At 46.8% G+C, this 24,672-nt stretch overlaps 1 protein-coding gene and 1 pseudogene across 2 annotated transcripts in view; both read left to right on the top strand.

Annotated features, from left to right (window-relative positions):
• The window catches only part of LOC140390075 (ephrin type-B receptor 1), a 741,967-nt gene that overhangs the window by 125,275 nt on the left and 592,020 nt on the right, over positions 1–24,672 (top strand). The window lies entirely within an intron of this gene.
• Positions 4,720–5,375, top strand: LOC140390076 (integral membrane protein 2B pseudogene; annotated as a pseudogene).

Raw genomic sequence — 24,672 nt, 5'->3', positions numbered from 1 at the left:
GGCATGTCTTGCAGAGGTTGCCATGGCAGGGTTTTGTGGTGTCATGGCCGCTGTTCTCCTGAAGGCTTGAATATATTCAAGACTGAGTTAGACAGATCTCTGGTCAGCAAGGGAGTCAATGTTATAGAGGGGTCAGACAGGAAAGTGGAGTTGAAGCCAAATCATTTCAGCCATGAATCTCATTGAATGGTGACGCAAGCGCAAGGGAACAAATGGCCTACTCCTGTTCCTAATTCTCATGATCCTCTTATTTTCTGTGGTAAAAGCAGGGGTATTAGCTGTTCCCCATTTCGAAATGTATTGGCGAAATGCAAGCAGAAACTGCTGGTAATGTACAGCACGCATGTCTGGAAAAGGCAAAAATATATTGGTTTGTTACAGGTGGAGTTTCTATCCAAGCTGACTTCTAAAGAAGAGTTCTTTCTCTACAGATATTCACAAACAAGTTGGCGTTTTACCTCATGTTGAGGATCAGTGCCATTATAAAAGGGACCATTGTTGAATTCACAGTATCAGAAAGAGTCTCAGCACCTGAAATAATCTCGGAAATCCCAAAGCACTTTACAACCCACTTTCCAAGTACGGAAAGGGGACATTGGAGGAGGCAGGATAGGGAGAAGTAGCAGAATGAAGATAAAGGATGAGGTGAGTGACTAGGATGCGAGGGATAGTGAAGATCGGCAGTGATGGGGGGGCGGAAGTGGGTAGTTTTGGGGAAGGTGTTCCCCCCCCCACCACACTTGAACAGCATTGTCTGTGGGACAGTAGAAGAGGAGAAAGAGGTAGCCTCAGCTTTTCTATTTCAGACAGAATGGGGCGAGGGGGTTTTCTGTGGCGGACGGTGTTGTAGGGAAGTCTCTTCCATGCACCTGTTTACAATATGCACTCAATGGAGGTGGGGTAGGTGGGGACAAATACCCTCCACTTACCCAGGTCTTGCATTTGCACTGATTTGGCAGCAAGTTCCAATTCAGTTGTCACTCAAAGGAAGGAACACTCACTCTGTGAACTGAGCACAATTCATGTGATGACGGGCTTCCCACTGAAGCAACAAGATCATGGTTAAGGTGGTGATTGAGAGCGGCAGTAAGGGTGTAGATGGTCTTGGGGGAAACTTTGAGCTTCATTCTCAGCAGGGTGGAAGTTTTGAGTTTGGGTTTTGAATGTGTTAACGGGGTGTGTGGCTGTCAGACACAGACCTAACTCCGAATTCCCCTACTTCAGTTCTGTAGTCCTCTCATACTTGTCCGATTGATCAGCTATTGCTTCATCAAAGCATTCAGTGACATTTTTGACCCACTGATTTTCAATTCTTTGGCCTTCTCTATGAATTGTACTTCATTGAAATTTGATTCATAAGGGCTTTCATACGGGGTTTCTGCTTGTTCATATCTGTTTCATTTTAAATGCCCGGGGATTAGGATTTTAACAATTGAAGGTTCTCTGCCACGATACGCTGGGTAGAACCCCACTGAATTCAATTGGTCACGTAATGTTACATTTATTACACCTCCTGTTGGTATACAACCTCTGAAATCCTGAGACCGCTGCTGTGTTTAATGTTTAAAATTTGTGAATGACCTGACATTGCTCATGGTACATTAGAGGGTATACCCCGAGGCACATGCCACTGAAGCAGATTGTGGCTAATTGGCATAACCCTTTTCAGCCACTGGGTTTTTTGTTGTGAAAGGGTAAATGATGCGATTAATTAGGGACATGTTTAATGATAAGTCACATCCTAAGGTTAATTAGAGCCTAACTAATTTCTCGTCCATTCTGAATCTGATGGCTGAAGTGGATGTGCCTTTCACATATATTCATTAATCTTCTGATGCACAGCTCATGGGGAACCTGCGCCCAACTTTTTGATTTTCAGCCTGAATACCGTGACAATCTCCCCTGCCCCCGGCTGTGATGCAATGACGGTCTCCCCCTGACTGTAATATGACGAGTTCGCCGCAACACTTGGAAGCATTTTAAACAAGCCTTGCCCATTAGGTAACAGAGGAGATTGAGTGGAATGACTGCTTCACAATTTGCCCTATATCACTCTGCAGTAGCTTCATTGTTAGATGCACCTCGGGTATTGAGGGGAAATTATAAGGCACAGTTAAAATCGAGGCTTTTGAGTTGGAAAGCCATGATCCAAATTCCAATTCATAACAGTTTGAATCACTTCAATAAACCAGCAGCCCTGAACAGGATCCATCATTTCTGGATTGAAATGTTCACAAAAGGATACAAGAAGAAAATGTTTCAAGCAACATTCTTGGGGAGCACAGGGGAGACTGAGGGCTTTTAGTGATTGCTCACAATAATGGAGGCAGTGTCTCTAATCGTGCTATTATCCCACAAATGACATCCCACAGTATTACAAAGCAAGTACACAGCCAGCAGCGTATTTGCTTTCCAACCCTGACTATATGGAGACAGGGAAGGTTTACAGTGAGGGCTCATTCAAATACTTTTTTGGGGGCTTGAACATAATCTCAGTTGATGAGATGGAAACCTAATTGTGTCACTCAGAAAAGGGTCAATAGGAAATGCAAATGGTTCAGTCACCATTTGTTTTTGTCCTTCAATGCGTTGCTCCATCCTTTATTTCAGCCACTTTTCAACTATTCACTTTCAGGGTGCATTTATTAACCATCCTTACCTCTGAAAGGAGTGTCATGTGCAAATATTTTAGAACACATTTGATAATCAGCCACGTTGATGTGGACTTGGATTTTCTTTTAATTTTTCCATGGGACGTGTCATTGCTGGCTGGTCCAACATTTATTGCCCTTGAACTGAGTGGCTTGCAAGGTAATTGCAGAGGGTGACACTGGGTGTCACATATAGGCCAGACCAGTTAAGGATGACCGATTTCCTTCACTGTAGTAAACCAGAAGGACTCATGATCTTATGTATTCATTGCTATCTCTCATTACATCAAAGTTTTCATCCATCCAATAGGGCTTCTGTCTCCCGCAGCACCAAGGTGACCCCAACACAACTCAGAAATTAAATTGTCTCTGGTGGTAATTGTCATACGTGATCCCAGTTCAACTTCTCAGCATCCTTTGTCATAGCTGATCACATCATTTTCACCCAACACATTTTCTCTTTATCGAGCTCCTTGCCTGATTAAACCATTACTTATCCAGTCATAGCAAGCAATCATACTATTAACTCCAGAGATCACCAATGATCTATCCTCGAGACTTTTTCACCTACATGCTTCCCTTGGCGATATCATCACAGAGTTAGGATCAGTTTCCACAGGTATGCGGCAACACCCAGCTTGACCATTCCATTACTGCTCACTGCCTCAATATTGTCACTCCTTTTATCTGGCATCCAGTCTTGGATGAACTATAATTTCTTCCAATCAAACATTGATAAAAGCAAAGCCCCCCCGCCACCACCAAATACACTGTACACTCGGCAGTGGTTCAGTTTTACTCCTCACTGTCACAAGCCCAAGATCCTTTGTATTGTTGTATCATTCTCCTTGTCGGTGGTTCATTAAAGAGCCGTAGATATTTCTCATAATTGTTCCTTTTGTTTAGTTTACCATTTGTACTCTCTCTAGCTCCATGATACCCCATTGCTTCTTCCTTCAGGTCACAGTCGTGGCTCAGTGAAAGCATTCAAAGCTGTGGGTTCAAGTCTCACTGCAGAACCTTGAGCTCAAAATCTCGGCAGTCTGTCCTCTCGGGTAGAAGATCTGGAATTCTCCCCCATGTCCTGGACAATATTTAGCCTTTGCCTCCTTGATTGCCTGCCGGAGAATCCTGCTCAGCTGGCGATCAGCAGCACCACCCAAGGCTGCAGACTGGCTGTCTGACCTGGTGGAATTTCACAGGCTGGAGAAGATAAAATTCGCTATCCCCAGAGAGGAAGAAGGCTTCGATAGGACGTGGAAGCCGTTCAACAATTTGTTTCAAGACCTGTTTCTAGCCAGCAACCAGTAGAGTAAAGGAGGTGAAGAGGAAGGAGGGGGGGGGGATATCTACCATTCTTACCCGGTCTGGCCTACATGCGACTCCAAATCCACTGTACTCTGAAATCACCCAGGAAGCCCCTCAGTTCAAGAGCAATTAGAGATGGGCAATAAATGCCGGCGTCGCCACTGAAACCCGCATTCAAAAAATGCAAGCCAGCATTATTGTCAATATGCAATCTAAGGATACAAAAATAGACCTTTCTGGGTGAGGTCAGAATAACAAAAAAATTATAACTTGCCTTCCATACAAATTGGTAAATTTATTGACGGTGCCTGTTTAAGAGGAGCGTTGGAGGAAGGTCGGTCAGCAGCAGCAGCAACCTTGGGGGGGGGGGGGGGGGGGGGGGGTGGTGGTGGAGGGGACGTCCTGGGAGGGGGCGGTGGAGGGGACGCGTCCTGGAAGGGGGGGGGGAAAGGGGGGACTACCTGGGAGGGTGGATGAGCAAGAGATAACATGAAGGGTTGGGGAAACTGGCACGTACTGGTGAGGGCCAGTGTACAAAGCTGTGTAAATATATCATTTTGCCATGTATATATCTTGCTCTGCGCGATTTCTCGTTTTCTTTTGTTACGAGGGGGGGGGGGTTATTGTTTGTAGGGGAGAAAAATAGTGTTAAAAAACTTTAATAAATATATTTTTAAAAAAAAGATTTCTTAAGAGGGAACACAGTTGGGACTGAGCCGAGCTGTTGTTGCAGTGAATGAAGCCTGATTCCTTTGCCGTCATGGTGAAAGTCTCTTTTAACTCGTCGTTGAGCTAAAGAAGGATGAGAACAACAAGGAGCTCATCATCCCCGAGAAGGATCAAGAGGATGACTTTGTTCCATTTTGACACGAGGCTCGTGTCTGGTGCTGTCGTATGTGTCTTGGACTAGCTCTCATGCTGCCTGGTGTGGTGGTTGTTGGCGCATATCTCAACAGATATTGCAGGAAGGTGACGTTTTCTTTTGTAGCCTCAAATACGGTGACCCTAAAGACTATATTGTCCCAGATATTGATGCTTATCCACCAGTAGGTTCAAACCAATCGGTAAAAGAAAACATCTGGATCCTGGAGGATGAGGGAGTTGGACTGATCAATGTTCTTGTCCCTGAATTTGCTGATGGCGATCCAGCAGATATTATTCATGATTTCCACAGGGGGCTGATGGCGTACCTGGATCTCACTTTAAACAAGTGCGACTTGATTTCACTCAATGTAAATAGTGTCACGTCACCACGGAACCTGTTTGAATTGCTAATCAAATCAAGGCTAGTACCTATTTACATCAGTCTTACTTGCTCTATGAAGAGATGGTGGTTACTGATTACATTGAAAATATGGAGGAACATGGAACTTTATTTCTCGCTTTTGCCATGGGAAAGAGACCTTCAAGATTTAATGTAGAGAGCTTGGAAAAGGTATCCAAAAGCATGATATAAAGAAATGTTTCGCAATTGGGCAGCACAGCAGCACAAGTGGATAGCACTGTGGCTTCACAGCGCAAGGGTCCCAGGTTCGATTCCCCGCTGGGTCATTGTCTGTGTGGAGTCTGCACGTTCTCCCCGTGTCTGCGTGGGTTTCCTCCCACAGTCAAAAGATGTGCAGGTTAGGTGGATTGGCCATGATAAATTGCCCTTAGTGACCAAAAAGGCTAGATGGGGTTATTGGGTTACGGAGATAGGGTGGAAGTCTTAAGTGGACTCAAGAGGGCTTAAGTGGGTTGGTGCAGACTCGATGGGCTGAATGGCCTCCCTCTGCACTGTCTGTTCTATGTTCTAATTCACCATTTTGAAAGCCGTCTTGCAGTTGAAACTCTCATCTGTGAACAATAATTGCAGGAGACAACCAGTGCAGGCTCAGTGTTGAGCCCAGAAAATCAGTTCCTTTTCTTTCAAGGGGCGTCATTCTCTGACCCCCCCGCCAGGTCGGAGAATCGCCGGGGGCTGGCGTGAATCCCGCCCCCGCCGGTTGCCGAAGTCTCCGGCACACCGGAGATTCGGCGGGGGCGGGAATTGCGCCGCGCCAGTTGGCGGGCCCCCCCGCTCGATTCTCTGGCCTGGATGGGCCGAAGTCCCGCCAATAAATTGCCTGTCCCGCTGGCGTGGATTAAACCACCTTTTGAACGGCGGGGCAAGGCGGCGTGGGTGGGCTCCGGGGTCCTGGGGGCACAGGGCGATCTGGCCCCAGGGAGTGCCCCCACGGTGGCCTGGCCCGCGATCGGGGCCCACCGATCCGCGGGCGGGCCTGTGCCGTGGGGGCACTCTTTCCCTTCCGCCTCCGCCACAGTCTCCACCATGGCGGAGGCGGAAGAGACTCCCTCCACTGCACATGCGTGGGAAACTGTCAGCGGCCGTTGACTCTCCTGCGCATGCGCCGCCCGGGGATGTCATTTCCGCGCCAGCTGGCGGGGCAACAAAGGCCGTTTCCGCCAGCTGGCGGGGCGGAAATTCCTCCGGCGCCGGCCTAGCCCCTCAATGTTGGGGCTCGGCCCCCAAAGATGCGGAGCATTCTGCACCTTTGGGGCGGCGCGATGCACGTCTGATTGGCGCCGTTTTGGGCGCCAGTCGGCGGACATCGCGCCGTTGCGGGAGAATTTCACCCCTGGTGTGCAACGCATTTATCTTTTTACCATAGTAATGTAAACATGATTTATTTTGTACTACTGCAAGTTTCAATTCTGCGACGTGGTCAATCCACCTACCCTGTACATCTTTGGGTTTTGGGGGTGAGACCCACGCTTACATGGGGAGAATGTGCAAACACCAAACGGACAGTGACCCAGGGCCAGGATCGAACACGGGTCCTCGCCGCCGTGAGGCAGCAGTGCTAATGACTGTGCCACCGTGATATCACGTCCTACATGAAGGCTTCTAATTATTTCAATAGTTGACTATATATTAAACTGGAATTTAATTCACTACAATTAACATTTTCTTCAGATAGATGGGGGGAAAAAAACAAAAGATTTTTCCACCATTGTTTTTTTTTCCATTTCAAATTCCTGCTTCATTAATCTATATACATTGGAGTTGTGGTGGGAGAGAAAATATGCTATGGTAAACCCATGCAGATTTTGTGTACAAAATTAAATCTTTTAAAATTGTAAAAAAAAGATTTCTGAAGAGTGCATCCATAGAGAGATTGATGAAAAAATCCACCCTGTATGTGTGGGTATTTACGATTGCATCTTTTACTGGGATTTTTTTTGCTGCTTGTGACACAGCATATTTCATACAGTTCAACTTGGCTGTTTATTTACATATGAAATGTAGACAGCCAACTCAACAGCTGCACAGGGTGCAGTGATCCAAGAACATCCTTAAACCAACATTACATGTGGGATACTCCGTGAGGATGAGCTCCTCTTTGCAAATCTCTGTGATTTCCTCCTGCTGTGTTCAAGCTGATAAGTAACTTTCTGGTTAGTTTTATATCACAAATGTAGGCTAAGGGCCATGATTTAAAGTACAGTGGATGGCACGGTGGCACAGTGGTTAGCACTGTTGCTTCACAGCTCTAAGGTCCCAGGTTCGTTCCCGGCTTGAGTCACTGTCTGTAAAGAGTCTGCATGTTCTTCTCGTGTCTGCGTGGGTTTCCTCTGGGTGCTCCGGTATCCTCCCACAAGTCCTGAAAGACGTGCTTGTTACGTGAATTGGACATTCTGAATTCTCCCTCAGTGTACTCGAACAGGCGCCGGAGTGTGGCGACAAGGAGCTTTTCACAGTAACTTCATTGCAGTGTGAATGTAAGTCTACTTGTGACAATAACGATTGTTATTATTATTACAGGGAATGATTGTGATAAGTAAGGATGAAAATAAGGTTAGTTGAGACTTGGGTTTGAGTGGACAACATGGTGTTATAAATTCTCACTTTGCTGAATTGATGTGAAACAAGCATCGCAGATCGAAGCTACCCATTATAGAAACCGTGTGAAAATATGAAAATCACTGGTTTTCTGTAACAATGGGCAGTCAATTTGCCAGTTTTACACCAATGAATCTTAATTTGAACATCACAGCAAGGCAGGGAGAAGATGTGTGATTTTTGCAGCACTTACCAGGCTGCAGTATTTACGAAACAGTTAAATAGCTTCCAAGTGGGAGATATTCGTTGAATGACCGAGCTAGCTGCAAAGAACCCTTTCCCATTAACTTCTGAAAGAAATGTTTGGCAACTAAAGTACTTTGTCTAATATTTCACACTTAGAGCCTTTATCGGGCTATACCAGTGTGACAGGCAAGAAGAACAGAGGCTGCACAGCAAGTGGAACCTGCTGGATAGAGAAAGTGTAAAAGCGAGCCAAGCAGAGCAAAGAATTAAATTAGTTGAAAGAAGACAAAGCAAGGAGCGAACACACACAGACCCAAAAGAGGAGAAATCAAGCAAATAAAATAAACATCCTTTCTGAACATAATTATTAGATCATTAGCCCAAGGGCATTGGAAACTTGGCAAAACTGTATGTGAATCTGTGCTTTTAACCCACTTGGGAAGTTAATTCCCATTGCAGAGCCGGGAATGAGTTTTGCGTCATTCTGTGACCTGTCTTGCTGCAAACAATTAAATATGATGGACTAAAAATCCATGAGGTTCCAGTTCACCACTTCACATCTGATTGGGCTGGACAGAATTCCGCCAGTCCTGCATCTTTAAGTCACATCTTGGCGAAAGTGGCGAGAAGCATCTGTCCACTGCCTCTCCCCTTCTTTGGAATTTCAAAACGGAGACCAATGGCAGCTTGTATTTATACATCACCTTTAATAAAATCTCCCAAGCTCCCCATGCTCCCAATGAACATTATATAACAAAGTAATATTAAGCAATATTACGAGATATTGGTGCAGATGGTCAAAACCTTGGTCAAAGGGAGCGTCTTAAGGAGGACATCTAGGTTGAAAGGCGGGATGATTTAGGAGGGGGTATTCTAGAGCAACAGAAGCAATGGAGAAACTAAAATCAATGGGTGGAATTCTCCCGTGCGTCTTGCCGGCAGATTGAAATGTGAGCAGGGGGACAGAATTCGGCGGGAGGCCCAAGAAACAGATTTATGCCAGCGTGAATTTCCTACGGGGGGGCTGGAATCTCCGCCCCGCCGCGCCACATTTCTGCCCCGACCGGCCGGCGGGAGTCTCCGTAACACCGGCCGGTCAATAGGGTTTCCCATTGTGGGGCAGCCCCACGCCGTCGGGAAACCCCCGGGCGCCGAAAAAATGGAGAATCCCGCTGGCGGAGAATCCCACCCGGGATCTTCCGCTGGTGCCCGCCATGATGGTTTAGGAAACTGATTTGTATCCCATTAATGGACTGCAGACGAAGGGCCAACTGAAATCTATCCCCCCTCCAAGCCCGATTCTCTGCGATGCCGACGGGAAAACATGCCGGTCCATATGCCTGGAACAACGAGACACGCGGAAGTTGGGATTTGGCTGAAGTATGCCTCGGGAGTTCAGGATGGATGCCACCCATGACACTGGAACATCACAGAGGTGGATGGGGGAGCATCTATCCAGTGGATCTTCCAGTGTCAGTGTCATCGAGGAGGTCCATGTTCCAGCCTCAGTGTTCCTGAAGATCTGTTTTCTTTCTTTAGGAGGTCCATCTTCAGGGGATATGATGGCTGAGTGGTAATATCACTGGATGAGTAATCCAGAGGCTCTGAGTTACACTCTGGGACATGGGTTCAAATCTCATCACAACCAATGGTGGAACTGAAATACAATGAATAAATCTGGAATATAAAGTGAGTCTCAGTGACGGTGACCATGAAACTACCTGGATTGTTGCAAAAACCCACCTGGTTCACCAATGCCCTTTAGGGAAGGAAATTTGCCACTCTGAACCTGGTCTGGCCTATATGTGACTCCAGACCAACGGCAATGTTGTTGACTCTTCACTACCCTCTGAAATGGCCTAGCAAACCACTCCATTCAAGTTGTAATGGAGGATGTCAGTGATGCCCACTCCCTGTGAAAGAATAAAGAAAAAGTCTATCTTCTTCAGGAGATCCATCTTCTTTCTTCAATAGTGGATCAGTGATGTTGGGCACCTTTAAAGTATGGCATCCAAATATGTCAGCTGTACACACGCAAAATCAAGCCTGCCCCACTCAGAATATGGCATAAAATCCCCGGATGCATAATTAATTAGGTTGGTGTAGAAGACATGGTGTGGTTTCCAGTCGGCCTCCATACCCAGAAACACTACCCATCCATGTCCCTGCCTTAGGGCCTAGTCCTAGATGAGCGAATTCCACCCAATCATGCTCAAGAGGCCAGGATTAGAGTAGTGCAGATATCTTGGAGGGATGTGGGGTTGGAGAAGATTACAGAGATGGGAAGGGGAATGAGGCCATGGAGGAAAGCTGTGAAGGTTAGGTGGGGTTACGGGGTTGTGAAGATAGGGCGGAGAGTGGGATTACGGTGGGGTGTCCTGTCAGAGGGTCGGGCAGACTCAATGGGCTAAATGGCCTCCTTCTTCACTGGAGGGCTTCTATGGAGTTGAAAAAGAGGATGTGAATTTGAAAATCAAGAGGTTGGTTAATGGGAAGCCAATGTAGGTTGAAGAGCAAAGGGTGACGGCTGAATCAACTTGATGTCATGAAGAATGCAGAGTTTTCAAGTTTCTGGAGAGTAGAATATGGGAAGCCAGCTAGCTTGCTTCGGAAGTCAAGTGTGGAGATAATTGAATTGAGAGACGGGGACGAAGTCAGGCGATGTTACAAAGATGGATCGATAAGTGATCTTGCATATGTAATTGAAAGCTCATCTCCGGGTCAAATATGAGACCAAGGTTGCGAACAATGTAGTTCAGTGTCAGAGAGTAACCAGGAAGAGGAATGCAGTCAGGAGCTAGGAATGGAGTTTATATCAGCGATAAATGTGGGTGAGATTTTTTGTCCCGCCAGCCCCATTTTCCAGCACGTGCACCCCCACCGGCAGCGGGATCTTCTGTTCAAAGCAGGACAATGGGAGTTTTCTATTATGGCCATCCCAAGCCTTCGGGAAACCCGCAGGAATGGGTGCGCTGCTGGCGAAGCACAGGATCCCGCAGACGGAGAATACCGCAGATGGGCTCAGGTTTCCCAATATTTAATGGGAGGAATCGTTGCTCATCCAATACTGGATGTCAAAGTGATAACTTTGAGACTGCAGATGTCAAGAGCATACATGTGGGAGCTGTGGCTGTATTTTCAGAAAAATCGAAGGACTTGGTACAATTGGCTCCTATGTTACTGATTATCTGATGGTTTCCTTTTACCTCTCTGTAATTATAGATCATGTAAATACATTTTGCAACTTGTCTTAACCTTGTCTTGTATTAGGATTTAATAGCAAAATGTTTACTGATTTCTGCGCTGTGTGCAACTTGAGAGGTAAAGGATAATTTGTTAATCATAGCACGTTGCTCTGATTCACAGTCTATAATGCGGACTTTAAACTTCGATCGCAAGAGATGCAGCTGCTGCTTGTGGAAGGTGTACTTTGCTATGAAGCTGAATAAAAAGAGTTGTGATTAATTAGCCCCAACAGTAATAATTACATCTGACTCCGAGTTGTTGCTATCATTTCTCATTGGTAAATATTGGAAAGGAAGTGTTCTGGAGTAAGTCCGAGCAAGTAAAAATTATTTCAAGTTTTGTAATTGTAATACATGACATTCTTTTTTAGGAAATCTCTAATACTGCTGTTGTCAAATTTTTTCCAAAAAGCAAATAAATGCTCACCTTGTTTATCCTTGGCACTTCTGCCTCACAGCACAGAGGACCCAGGTTCGATTCCGGTCTGTGTGGAGGTTGCACATTCTCCCCGTGTCTGCATGGATTCCCTCCGGGAGATCCAGTTTCCTCCCAAAGTCCAAAGATGTGCAGGTTGGGTAGATTGGCCATGCTAAATTGCCCCTTCGTGTCCAAAAGGTTAGGTGGGAATATGGGAATAGGTGGGATACAGGGAGAGTCGGTGCAGACTCAGTGGGCCGAATGGCCTTCTTCTGCACTCGAGAGATTCTATGATTCCTGATTAACCTGCATCATTCAGTCAATGTAGAATTCGGCACACTCTCCCCAGTCACCCATGGCAGTCTGTTGTAAAGGGTGATATAAAACCATCTAAAAATGATTTGGACTGTAATTCGGGGGTGATGTTTGATTCCATGGCTGGGTAAGTAAAAAAGATTAAAACAAACAGTTTGGGAAAGAGATGAAGATTTTTTTCATCTTAAAAAAGACTTAACCTCCCCTCTAAAGAATAACAAAAGAAAAACAAAGTGTCCATTCTTTTCTCCCTAACCTCTTTCACAGAACTGATACTGTATGCTGTGTTCAATATGCAACAGCCCAACAAGCCGAGTGCTTGTTCTGATGATATTGGGCTGTGGTTCAGGGCTGCCAGTGTTTGCGATTCAGTGGGACAATGTGAAGTAATTCACAAACCAATCCAAAGAATTGCTGACATCCATTCCATCAGCCTTTGGTGTGGATTCCCGGGAGGTCTGAGGGTCCATCACCATGTGCCAACAAATGCAGATTTGCTCTTGCCAGATACGCATATAGACCGTGTTGTTGCCCGGAGAGCTGGGAGTGGGCAAGCTGCTCTCTGCGGTTCGGTGCCCAGCTGTCTCTTTGTTGTAAAGGAACCCTCTTACATGGTCACTGTTCAATTAGCAACAGTTGCCTCACAGATTTGGTGAGTGCCAGATAGGATGGGCAGCAATAATGCTGCTCCACGATCAACTTTCCACAGTATTCTTTACTCGAGCCAATGGGTCTTCAGTCAGATCTACTACACCTCTTGGCTGAGGAAATAAATACACAACATTTGGCCATCTGCAAATCAAGTCAGAAACTTTTATTTTTACCCGGTCCTCCTCTGCTACGGTATATATGTGGAGCAAATACAGATTGAGAAAGAGGATTGCTCTCCTTGAGTGGCCACGATTTGAAATTTTTCTCTCTGTCTTGACGGTTCCCAGCTATTTCTTTTCCTTACCCTTTAGTCTATACAGAGATAATGTTGCATCACAGAATGAGAACATTCAGTCAAACAGGTCTCTGCTGGTGTTCATACTCCCAAGTTACTTCATCTAACCCTTATTGTACTTATCTCATTTGCCTTCGAAAAACTGATGGTGATAAAACTCAATTTTCACCTGAGGCTCTAAATGAGCAAAAGGGATTGGTGCCCTCTGATGGGGCGGGGCGTACAAGAGTGGCTGCCACTCATTTTTCACCCTCGCCAAAGTTGTACTTTTGTCATTCGTCTCCCAAGTTCAACTTCCACACAGCTCTCCAATCACCAATATCCATAACTTATTGTTTATTGTGAGGGGAATCAAATATGAAATGCTTCAGTTGCACAGGACATTAGTGAGACCATGAGCGGGATTCTCCGGCCGCGCCCACCTGCCGACTGGAAATTCCCGGCCAATGTCAATGGACCTTTGGATAGTCCGATTCCCGTCGGTGGCGATCTTGCAGCAGGCGGGGCAGAAGAATTCAGCCCACATTTGGAGTACTGTGTACAGTATTGGTCATCTGATTTAAGAAAGGATGTAAATGCATTGGAAGACATTCAGAGAAGGATTACCAGATTAATACCAGGAATAGAAGTGTGAGTAACGGTTGGGCAGGCCAACCTTGCTCTTGCCAGATACGCATATAGACCGTGTTGTTGCCCGGAGAGCTGGGAGTGGGCAACCTGCTCTCTGTGGTTCGGTGCCCAGCTGTCTCTTTGTTGTAAAGGAACCCTCTTACATGGTCTGGAGTTTAGAAGAATGTGAGATGACTTGATTGAAACATACAAGATCCTGAGAGGTCTTCACAGGGTGGCTGTTGAGAGGATGATTCCTCTTGTGGTCGAATCTATAACTGGGGTCACTGTTTAAGATAAGGGGTTGGTTGCCTATTTAAGACCGAGATGAGAAGATTTTTTTTCTGAGAATTGTGAGTCTCTACAACTCCTCAAAAGGTAGTGGAAGCAGGTGGAACTGCTGCCTCGCGCCGCTGAGGACCCGGGTTCGATTCCAGCACCGGGTCACTGTCTGTGTGGAGTTTACACATTCTCCCCGTGCTGGCGTGGGCTTCACCTCCACAACTCAAAGATGTGTAGAGAAGGTGGATTGGCCACGCTTAATTGCCCCAATTGGAAATTTTTTTAAAAGCAGTGGAAGCAGAATCTTTGAATATTTTCAAGGCAGAGCTCAATCGATTCTTGATTAATAAGGGAGTGAAGGATTGCCCTTCACCGGGGGTAGGCAGGAGGTTACAGTCACATCAGCCATGGTCTCATTGAATAGTGGAGCGGGCTGGAAGGGCTGTGTGGGTTACTCCTCGTAAATGGTACATTGAGTGAGTCATTTCTAATGTGGTATAAGTACTGTAAGGATTCCTAATATACACAAGTGAAAGTTCTTGTGCTTCACAGTCAAAGATACTCTCTTATGGGCCATGCTGAGTTGGCTGATATGAGTCATGGAGTGGTGGTAGGAAAACTCCAGCCAACCTCTGCTCACCACCTCTGCCCTTACTGACCTGCATTAGCTTCCTGTGTTCATTGATCTCTACTGGTTCCATAATCCACAATGCCTCCAACTTCACCCAAGTGTATGGAATCACAATTATAGAATCACCGAAATGTTACAACACAGAAGGAAGTCATTCGGACCATCGTTTCTGTACCAGCTCTCCAAATGAACAGTTCTCTTGGTGCCATTCTCCTACCTTGTCCCAGTAACCTTGCGCATTTTTCCTCTTCAGATAAGAGTCCAATCCCTTTTTGAATGCCTAGATTGAACCTGTCCCCACCACACTCTCGAGCAGTGTATTCCAGGCCTTAAACATGCGCTGTGTGACCTACCTCCACTATACCCTCAAGACAGTGTATTCCAGGCCTTAATCATGCATTGTGTGAACCTGCCTCCATCACACTCTCAGACAGTGTATTCCAGGTCTTAACCATTCGCTGTGTGAACCTGGCCCCTCCACACACTCAAGCAGTGTATTCCAGACCTTAACCATGCGCTGTGTGAACCTGCCTCCACCACACTCTCAGACAGTGTATTCCAGGCCTTAACCACTCACTGTGTGAAAAGGTTTTGTCTCATGCCGCTTCGCCTCAATTTGCAAATTACTTTGAGTCTGTCCTCTTTGATCCTTTCACTAATGGGAATAATTTTTCCCTATCTATTAAATCCAGACACCTCATCATTTTGAATACCTCTATCCAATCACCTCTCAACTTTCTCTTCTTCAAGGAAAACAGTCCCAACTTCTTCAATCTATCTGCATAACTGAAGTTCCTTCGCCTTCCTTCACTCATGGGAATGTACTTCCCTTTTATCTGTCACTTCCTCCAGGCCTACAATACACCGCATCCCAATGATTCCTACATTTCTCTGTATAGCCTTTTCTGTACCCCGGCGTTCACCCCACAATTGTGAGCAATATCATCCAGTCTCAGGAAATTCCTCACCAATCCCATCTCCCTCCTCTATTCTAATTTTGGAGGGCAGCAAATACCTGGGAACTCCAGCACCTGGAAGTTCTTCCCCAAGTCGTTCACCATCCTGATTTGGAAATATATCGTTCCTTCACTGTCGCTGGGGCAAAATCCTGGAACTCCCGCCCTAACAGCATTGTGGGTTCACCTACACCACATGGATTAGTGGTTCAAGAAGGTGGCTCACCACCACCTTCTGAAGGGCAATTGGGATTGGGCAATAGCTTCTTGTGTAGCCAGTGATGCCCATATCCTCTAAATTAATAAATAAAATACAGCCCCTCCATCTCACCCTCTTGTTCTAAAAAATCTCTTTGAAATCTAACTCTTCAACTAAGGTTTTGATATCCCCTGACATCACCCACTCTATCTCTGATTCTGACTCTGTGAAGGAACTTGGCATGGTTTTCTTTGGTAATGGTGCAATATAAATTTAAAGTTCTTGTCATGCTGGATTGAATTGATTACAATTTACAGACAGGTATCCTGCATCCAATACAATATCATACAGATTGTCCCTGAACACTTCATTCTCCTCCAAAGAGTGAGTGATCAATAATCAACCTGTGCATAAGTGTTTAAAAGAATCTACCAGCTCTGAACAAGTGTCACTGGGTTGCTCCAATGTTATAATTTACTCAATCCACCACAATCCTTGTCAACACTTGTTCCTCACCCACACACAAAACTCCATCAAACAGATGTTGAGTGAAAAGACATTTGTAACCTAATTATTTTCCTCGAAGATGATCTTTCGCTATGAAGCAATATGTCAATGCCATCTCGTTGTCAGATTGTTTTATCCCTGCTTCAGTTAGGCTAAACAAAGTGAAATACAAATTACGAGATGCCCAGATCTTTTTTTCTAAGCGGTCTCCACTATCTCTTTAAGGACTAAACTTGAAGTAATCAATGCTGGAAAACAGGAAGTGATTGCAAACCTCAGCAGGTATGGCAGCGTAGGTGGAGAGAGAAACCTGAGTTAATGTTTGAGTCTAATGACTCAAAGTTATGGAGAAGAGTCATTTGACTGAACAATAAACCCCCTGTTTCCCTCTTGATGCTTGGGGAACTGGGTGGGGCAGCCACATCTGTCCATTTATGCATAAATATTAACATGCTTTCTTGGTCAACCTCCCAGCTTCCACTCTTTGTAAACACCCAGAACTCTCCTGCCTGTGTCGTAACACACACCAAACCCCATTCACCCATCACCCCTGTGCTTGCTGATTTTTGGGCACCTGTCTGGCACTAACATTTTAGTGGTTAGCACTGCTGTCTCACTGCGCCAGGGACCCGAGTTCAATTCCGGCCTTGGATGTCTGTGTGGGGTTTACACTTTCTCCCCGTGTCTGTGTGGGTTTCCTCCTGGTGCTCCGGTTCCCTCCCACAGTCCAAAGATGTGCAGGCTAGGTGGATTGGCCATGCTAAATTGGCCCAAGGTGTCCAAAGATGTGTGGGTTATGTGGGGTTATGAGAATAGGGTGGGGAAGTGGGCCTAGTTGGGGTGCAGATTCAATGGGCCAAATGGCCTCCTTCTGCACTGCAGGGATTCTATGGATTCAAATCCCTCTATGCCCTACCATATCTCTGTAACCTCTTCCAGACCCACAACACTCTGAAATCTCCATGTTCCTCCAGTTCTGACTTATTGTACATCTATGGCGTGTTTTCTTCCACCTTGGTAACCATGCCTTCAGCTACCTAGGCCCAAGTCCTGGAATTTCCTCCTAAACATTTCCACTTCTCTCTCCTCTAATATTCTTCTTACAGCTTTGCACATCAAGATTTTAAGATGTTTCCTGTATCACACCAGTCGCTACATTTTTTAAGTACTTTGGGGTGTCCTGTGGTTATGAAAGGCATTATACAAATACAATTATCCCTCTTTGACAATGCTTCTGGTCATCTGTCCATCCCCATAGAATCCCTATAGTACAGAAGGAGGCAATTCAGCCCATCAAATCTGCACCGACCCTCTGAAAGCACACCCTACCTAGGCCCACTTCCCCCACCCTATCCCGTTATTCCTACTAACCTGCACCTCTTTAGACTGCGGGAGGAAACCCATGTAGACACTGGGAGAATGTGGAAACTCCACACACAGTCACCCAAGGTGGGAATTGAACACGGGACCCTGGTGTTGTGAGGCAGCCGTGCTAACCACTCTGCCACCAAGTGCTCCTTGTCAAACCTTGTGAGATAACCACTCCCCCAAAACACACGAGGTGCGTCACTGCATTAAAGGTGTGATACAAATGCAAGTTGTTGTTGAAGGACCCATCATGAGTATATTGAAGTCTGTTTCAACCGTGGGTTATTCTGCCCATTTAGAGACTTGCTCGAAAATCATATCAGCTGGGGTTTAAACTGCAGTGGACCACTCGAGGTTGCCCCCTCCCCAGTTTTCAGTTATCATCTGGCTGTTTCTGGGTGTTGGGCAGTTGAAACTCACCTGTTGTTTTTCTACTTGCGCTCTCCCATCCTTTTCACAATCCAAAACACAGCTATCAAAACAGATTAGATCCTGATGTTAGGAAGTTTTTATTTTTGCTGCGAATAACACGTGGAATGGACTGAAAGATGGGGTAATGTGGGTAAAACCCCAGGCTCCTTAAACAATTAGATGCTGCATTGGGGGTAATATATGATTATCTAACCTGGGCGTCCTTATTGCCCTTAGTGTTGGGTGGGGTTACTGGGTTATGGGGATAGGGTGGAGGTGTTGACCTTGGGTAGGGTGCTCTTTCCAAGAGCCGGTGTAGACGCGATGGGCCGAATGGCCTCCTTCTGTACTGTAAATTCTATGATCTGCGGAAAGACGTGTTTCCAGGCCCCAGAATGCCCCAAAACACTTAACAGTCACACTCCTTCCAAAGCACAGTTACTGTTGCAACACTGCAATCTGTACCTGTTTTATGATCTTGTGAAAACAATATGTGAACAAGGACCTGAGCCAATCTTTCTGTACTTCCAGCCTGTCCGATGATCATACACAGTTTTGGCCCATTTGTGTCTGTTCTGGCTGTTTGAAACAGTGATCCAATTAGCCCTACTCCCCTGCTCTTTGCCCATATCTGTATCTGCTATCCTGTGCCTGCTATCTGAAGATAATCTTTATTATTGTCACAAGTAGGCTTACATTAACACTGCATTGAAGTTACCGTGAAAAGCACCTAGTCACCACACTCTGGCGCCTGTTTGGGTACACAGAGGGAGAATTCAGAATATCCAATTCACCTAACAAACACGTCTTCTGGGACTTGTGGGAGGAAACCGAAGCACCCGGAAGAAACCCACGCAGACACGGGGAGAACGTGCAGACTCTACACAGACAGTGATCCAAGCCGGGAATCGAACCCGAGTCTCTGGCGCTGTGAAGCTAACTCATACCTCCTGTTCCGTTCCCTTTCTCCCCTGTCCTATATCCTCATGCTCCTATTTCATACACTGTGCCAGCAGCCCTGTATTCTTCAATGTTTCAAGTCAGAGGTGACCAAATGATTTATTTTCTTCTCTCGTCAGAAGTGACATGATATATAAACATCTGGTGAAAATACTGCAGATAGTTCCAAATATTCTTGAAGGCGACATGACTGAACATTTGCTGATGGTGTTCAGCATTGGACGTGGTGGAGTTGGAAAAAAAATGGAGTCCCGAAATCTTCCTGTCAGCTATCGGAGGAAAAGGGTCTTGTCAGAACACCCCAGTGAGCTAATGCTGTCTTTTTTGAAGTAAGCGAGCACTGACTCTGCATAGATGTTAAAATCACACACTGCTTGCTGTCTTCAGCCATTCTGCGCACTTCCAATACGTAAATAACTTGAGCTGTTTATTCCTGTTGCGCGATTATTTTATTTGCCCAGATTGCACACGTTTCCAAGGTTACCAACACAAATGACTTTTCACAGGCCTAATTATTTCTACCAATTACAGGGAAATACTCCACTACAATTAAGTGCTTAATGGAAAAGTTTCTGTTATATTTCTCCAAGAGTCCTTGGGAAGTGAATGAAGAAAAAAAATAATAATTTGTATTTATTATTGCACATTTCAAGATTTCCCAAAGCTCATTGCAACTACCAAAGTATTTGAAATGCAGAGAATACAGCAGCCATTTGGGCCCAGCAAGCTCGCACAAAAGTAAAGAATTAAATGACCAGATAATGGGTACTGTGCCCCCCTCCCCCATGAGTCTGCACCTAGCACCGTCCCCACCCCCGTACCATGCCTTGGCCTCCCATGCTGTCTCTTTCCCAAACCTCGCACCGCAATGTTAGGGGACAAGTTTCTGGGGCACATTCTGGTGAGCACCATACAGTTGCTGATGCACATCAGTCGGAGGCAGGAATTCCCAGGCGAGACAGCAGTCCAAGTTCTGCTGGATCCCAGTACCCAGCTGGGTCCCAGTCAAATGTTGAGCCTCTGAACAGGTTTACCCGGAGCTGATGCAGGGCGTGACATTCAAAGGGAGATGTCAGCGACACTCCAGCAGGCATAAAGCCGATTGGAGGAATCCCAGAGGCTACGGGCTCAGGAGATGATGCCAGCAATGTGCTGCACCGAGGCCAACACTGTTAGGGTGGAGACTGCAGTGGAGAGCCTGGTGCATGACGCCGGCAGCATGAGTGGAGGTGTCCAAGGCGTTGCGCAGTCGGTGACGGCCATGACTGAGGGACTCGGTAGACTGTCCGACCTGATGGAGGACATGACCCATTACCAGGCGGACCTTGATGAGGCGCTGCGGGACATTTCCCGGCCTCAGATGGGAATAGCTGAGACACTGCGGAGCTTGTCCCAGTCACAGGTGGGCATTGGGCACACTGGATAAGTGGAGCTTGTTCAAGGAACAGCTACTGCGTGTTCTTGATAAGTAAGTACCGGTCAGGCAGGGAGGAAGGTGTCGAGCGAGGGAACCGTGGTTTACCAAAGAAGTGGAATCTCTTGTTAAGAGGAAGAAGGAGGCCTATGTGAAGATGAGGTGTGAAGTTTCAGTTGGGGCGATTGATAGTTACAAGGTAGCGAGGAAGGATCTAAAGAGAGAGCTAAGACGAGCAAGGAGGGGACATGAGAAGTATTTGGCAGGTAGGATCAAGGAAAACCCAAAAGCTTTCTATTGGTATGTCAGGAATAAAAGAATGACTAGGGTAAGAGTAGGGCCAGTCAAGGACAGGGATGGGAAATTGTGTGTGGAGTCTGACGAGATAGGCGAGATACTAAATGAATATTTTTCGTCTGTATTCACTCAGGAAAAAGATAATGTTGTGGAGGAGAATGCTGAGACCCAGGCTATTAGAATAGATGGCATTGAGGTACGTAGGGAAGAGGTGTTGGCAATTCTGGACAGGCTGAAAATAGATAAGTCCCCGGGGCCTGATGGGATTTATCCTAGGATTCTCTGGGAAGCCAGGGAAGAGATTGCTGGGCCTTTGGCTTTGATTTTTATGTCATCATTGGCTACAGGAATAGTGCCAGAGGACTGGAGGATAGCAAATGTGCCCTTTGTTCAAAAAGGGGAGTAGAGACAACCCCGGCAACTATAGACCGGTGAGCCTCACGTCTGTTGTGGGTAAAGTCTTGGAGGGGATTATAAGAGACAAGATTTATAATCATCTAGATAGGAATAATATGATCAGTGATAGTCAGCATGGCCTTGTGAAGGGTAGGTCATGCCTCACAAACCTTATCGAGTTCTTTGAGAAGGTGACTGAACAGGTAGACGAGGGTAGAGCAGTTGATGTGGTGTATATGGATTTCAGTAAAGCGTTTGATAAGGTTCCCCACGGTAGCCTATTGCAGAAAATACGGAGGATGGGGATTGAGGGTGATTTAGAGATGTGGATCAGAAATTGGCTGGCTGAAAGAAGACAGAGGTGGTGGTTGATGGGAAATGTTCAGAATGGAGTTCAGTTACAAGTGGCGTACCACAAGGATCTGTTCTGGGGCCGTTGCTGTTTGTCATTTTTATCAATGACCTAGAGGAGGGTGCAGACGGGTGGGTGAGTAAATTTGCAGACGACATTAAAGTCGGTGGTGTTGTCGACAGTGCGGAAGGATGTAGCAGGTTACAGAAGGACATAGATAAGCTGCAGAGGTGGGCTGAGAGGTGGCAAATGGAGTTTAATGTAGAGAAGTGTGAGGTGATTCACTTTGGAAGGAATAACAGGAATGCGGAATATTTGGCTAATGGTAAAGTTCTTGGAAGTGTGGATGAGCAGAGGGATCTAGGTGTCCATGTACATAGATCCTTGAAAGTTGCCACCCAGGTTGATAGGGTTGTGAAGAAGGCCTATGGAGTGTTGGCCTTTATTGGCAGAGGGATTGAGTTCCGGAGTCATGAGGTCATGTTGCAGCTGTACAAAACTCTGGTACGGCCCCATTTGGAGTATTGCGTACAGTTCTGGTCACCGCATTATAGTAAGGACGTGGAAGCTTTGGAGCGGGTGCAGAGGAGATTTACCAGGATGTTGCCTGGTATGGAGGGAAAATCTTATGAGGAAAGGCTGATGGACTTGAGGTTGTTTTCATTAGAGAGAAGAAGGTTAAGAGGAGACTTAATAGAGGCATACAAAATGATCAGGGGGTTAGATAGAGTGGACAGTGAGAGCCTTCTCCCGCGGATGGAAATGGCTAGCATGAGGGGACATAGCCTTAAACAGAGGGGTAATAGATATAGGACAGAGGTCAGAGGTAGGTTCTTTACGCAAAGAGTGGTGAGGCCGTGGAATGCCCTACCTGCAACAGTAGTGAACTCGCCAACATTGAGGGCATTTAAAAGTTTATTGGATAAGCATATGCATGATAATGGCATAGTGTAGGTTAGATGGCTTTTGTTCCGGTGCAACATCGTGGGCCGAAGGGCCTGTACTGCGCTGTATTGTTCTATGTTCTATGTCCCAGTCACTGATGAGTATCACCGAGGGCAGAGGTGCCACACCGTCTACTTGTTGAGGCGGAGCTTCCTGCGACACACGTTGGCTGTCATTTGCGCGAATGACCAGTGACGCTGGTACACCTTGGGCTGTTGCGGGCCTTCCCCTTTGAGTTCCTCCCTGGCCTGAGTTCCTCCCTGGCCTGATGGGCGACTGGGCTGTCCAGGTGTGGGGCTGGTTCCAGTGCATGGACCGCCACCTCAAGCCTCTGTCGACGCTGCTGCCGCCGCTTCTGACTCCTAGTCGCCCAGCCTGCCTGCAGCACCACTAGGGCAACTTCAGCAGGGCACAAAGTACTGTCCATACCTTTCATTAGCTGTAAGGAGAGGATGTGAGACTGTCAGGCAGCGATGTCTTCCACCCCAAGACCCTCCATTCCTCCATTGATTCCCCCCCCACCCCCCCACAACACACACCCAGAACGCCCTGCCCATGCACACCGGGCCCCTGCTCACTGGTTTTTAAACCCTGTATCCCTGACACCCACACATAATGTTACCTGGACCAGGCTGGTCCCCTCCGAGGTGCACTCACCCAACCTCCAAACGGGTACATGTCCCCGGTGCTGAGACCCATCCACGAGGTGTTCGGATGTTGGCTGCTGCGTCTGTGGTGTTGCCTCCCACAGTGTTCAAACGTAGAGTGTAGAGGAATCCCGGTCTGATTGGGATGCTTGGCAATAACTCCACATGCTACTTGGTCCGCCCACCCACAGGAATCCACTTGGGATGTGTGAAGTGCTCCTTAACTATGATTGCCATTTCACGATTTGAAATAGCCTTCAGTCGTCCAGTCAGTGGCGCCCGCAGTCAGTGGAGGTTTTGGGTGGTCGGTGGGGTAACAGGCAGGGGCAAGGGTTGGGTACATATGATCCAGGGGCTGGAATGGTGGAGCCATGCGCGGTGGCCCCCCAGCGCAGCCCCCCCCCCCCCCCCCCCTCAAACCCCTCCAAGCACTGGGGCAGCAAGCTCATTGCCTGTGAGTGAAGATGGCTACTCACCTTCTCGGGTCCCTGCAGCAACCCTTCCACCAGGTCCATGTTTTTAAAAAGGAATACGACTCGGTGCCAGCGTGACCACTTGATGGATCACGAGAGGTCTTTGGATATGGGGTGGCTATCATTAATTGTACAGAAATAGGGCTTAAGTGGTGATTCTTGGTTTCCTGCCACACTGCAGCAGAATCCAGATTTCACCTGCGGGAGAGGGCCGGTAGCATCGCAAACAGTTTGGTGCCCGGTGCGTTTCTCATTTCTGGCCTCTCACGCTAATCACCGTCCTCGTCGCACTCTCGCCCAAGCGCAACGGGGCCACTGAATCGTGCCCAACCTGTCTTCATTGTTTGTTGAGGGATAACTGTTGGCCACCAGGGGGCCCCATGCCGGAGGGGGTCTTTCACATCTTTCTTTTCCTCTAACTTGTGATTAATAACTCCACAGCACAGGAAAGAAAGGGACGAAACCTTGAACTTTTATTTTTGCTTGCCAAGATACCAGAAAATAATATCGTGCAGTCTCAAAGTTGCAAGGAAAACGATAGAGGGACGTCCTTAATATATGATTCTAGTGTGTCCTACATGGCAAAGAAAATTGCATTTCTATAGCACCTTTTCAAGTGCAGTTACTGCTGTTAAGTAAGAAATGTGGTGGCCAGTTTGTGCACAGCAAGCTCCAACAAACTACAATGACATAATGCTAAACTCAACTGTGATGTTGACTGCGGGATAAATGTTGGTCAGAACACTGACGGTGACGCTCCTGCTCTTCTTCAAAGAATTGTGGTGGGATTGTTTACAGCCAACTGACAGCAACAGGTGAGGCCTCCGCTTAGTATCTCATCCAAAAGATGACGGGTGTTCATGGCTGTTCATGCCGGCGGGATCTTCTGGTTCTGCCAACGGCGCACCCCCGCCGTGGGTTTCCCAGCAACATGGGGTGAATACAATGGGATATTCTATTGACAGCGGTGGAACTAAGAGATACCGCTGGCGGCCAACAGCGGGCTGCCTCCCGCCAGTGAGAAACACGCTGCTGGGAGGCCAGAGAATCTTGCCAGACATCTTTGACCATGTAGCACTTCCTCAGTACTGCACTGGAGTGTCAACCTAGATTTTTGTGACTCCAAGTGAATCACAGTTGCTAATTTTTGAGACCCCAATGACTTTGTAAAGGCCGTGGGCTGGGTTCTCCACTGTCGGGATTCTCGGTTACGCCGGCAGCGCACCTACGCCCAGGGATTTCCCGACGGCGTGATGCTGCCCACAATGGGAAA

This window comes from Scyliorhinus torazame, chromosome 14, assembly GCF_047496885.1.
Source record: "Scyliorhinus torazame isolate Kashiwa2021f chromosome 14, sScyTor2.1, whole genome shotgun sequence".
In the NCBI taxonomy this organism is placed as follows: domain Eukaryota; kingdom Metazoa; phylum Chordata; class Chondrichthyes; order Carcharhiniformes; family Scyliorhinidae; genus Scyliorhinus; species Scyliorhinus torazame.
Note: the sequence above shows the minus strand (reverse complement) of the source record. Positions and strands in the feature narration are given on the sequence as shown.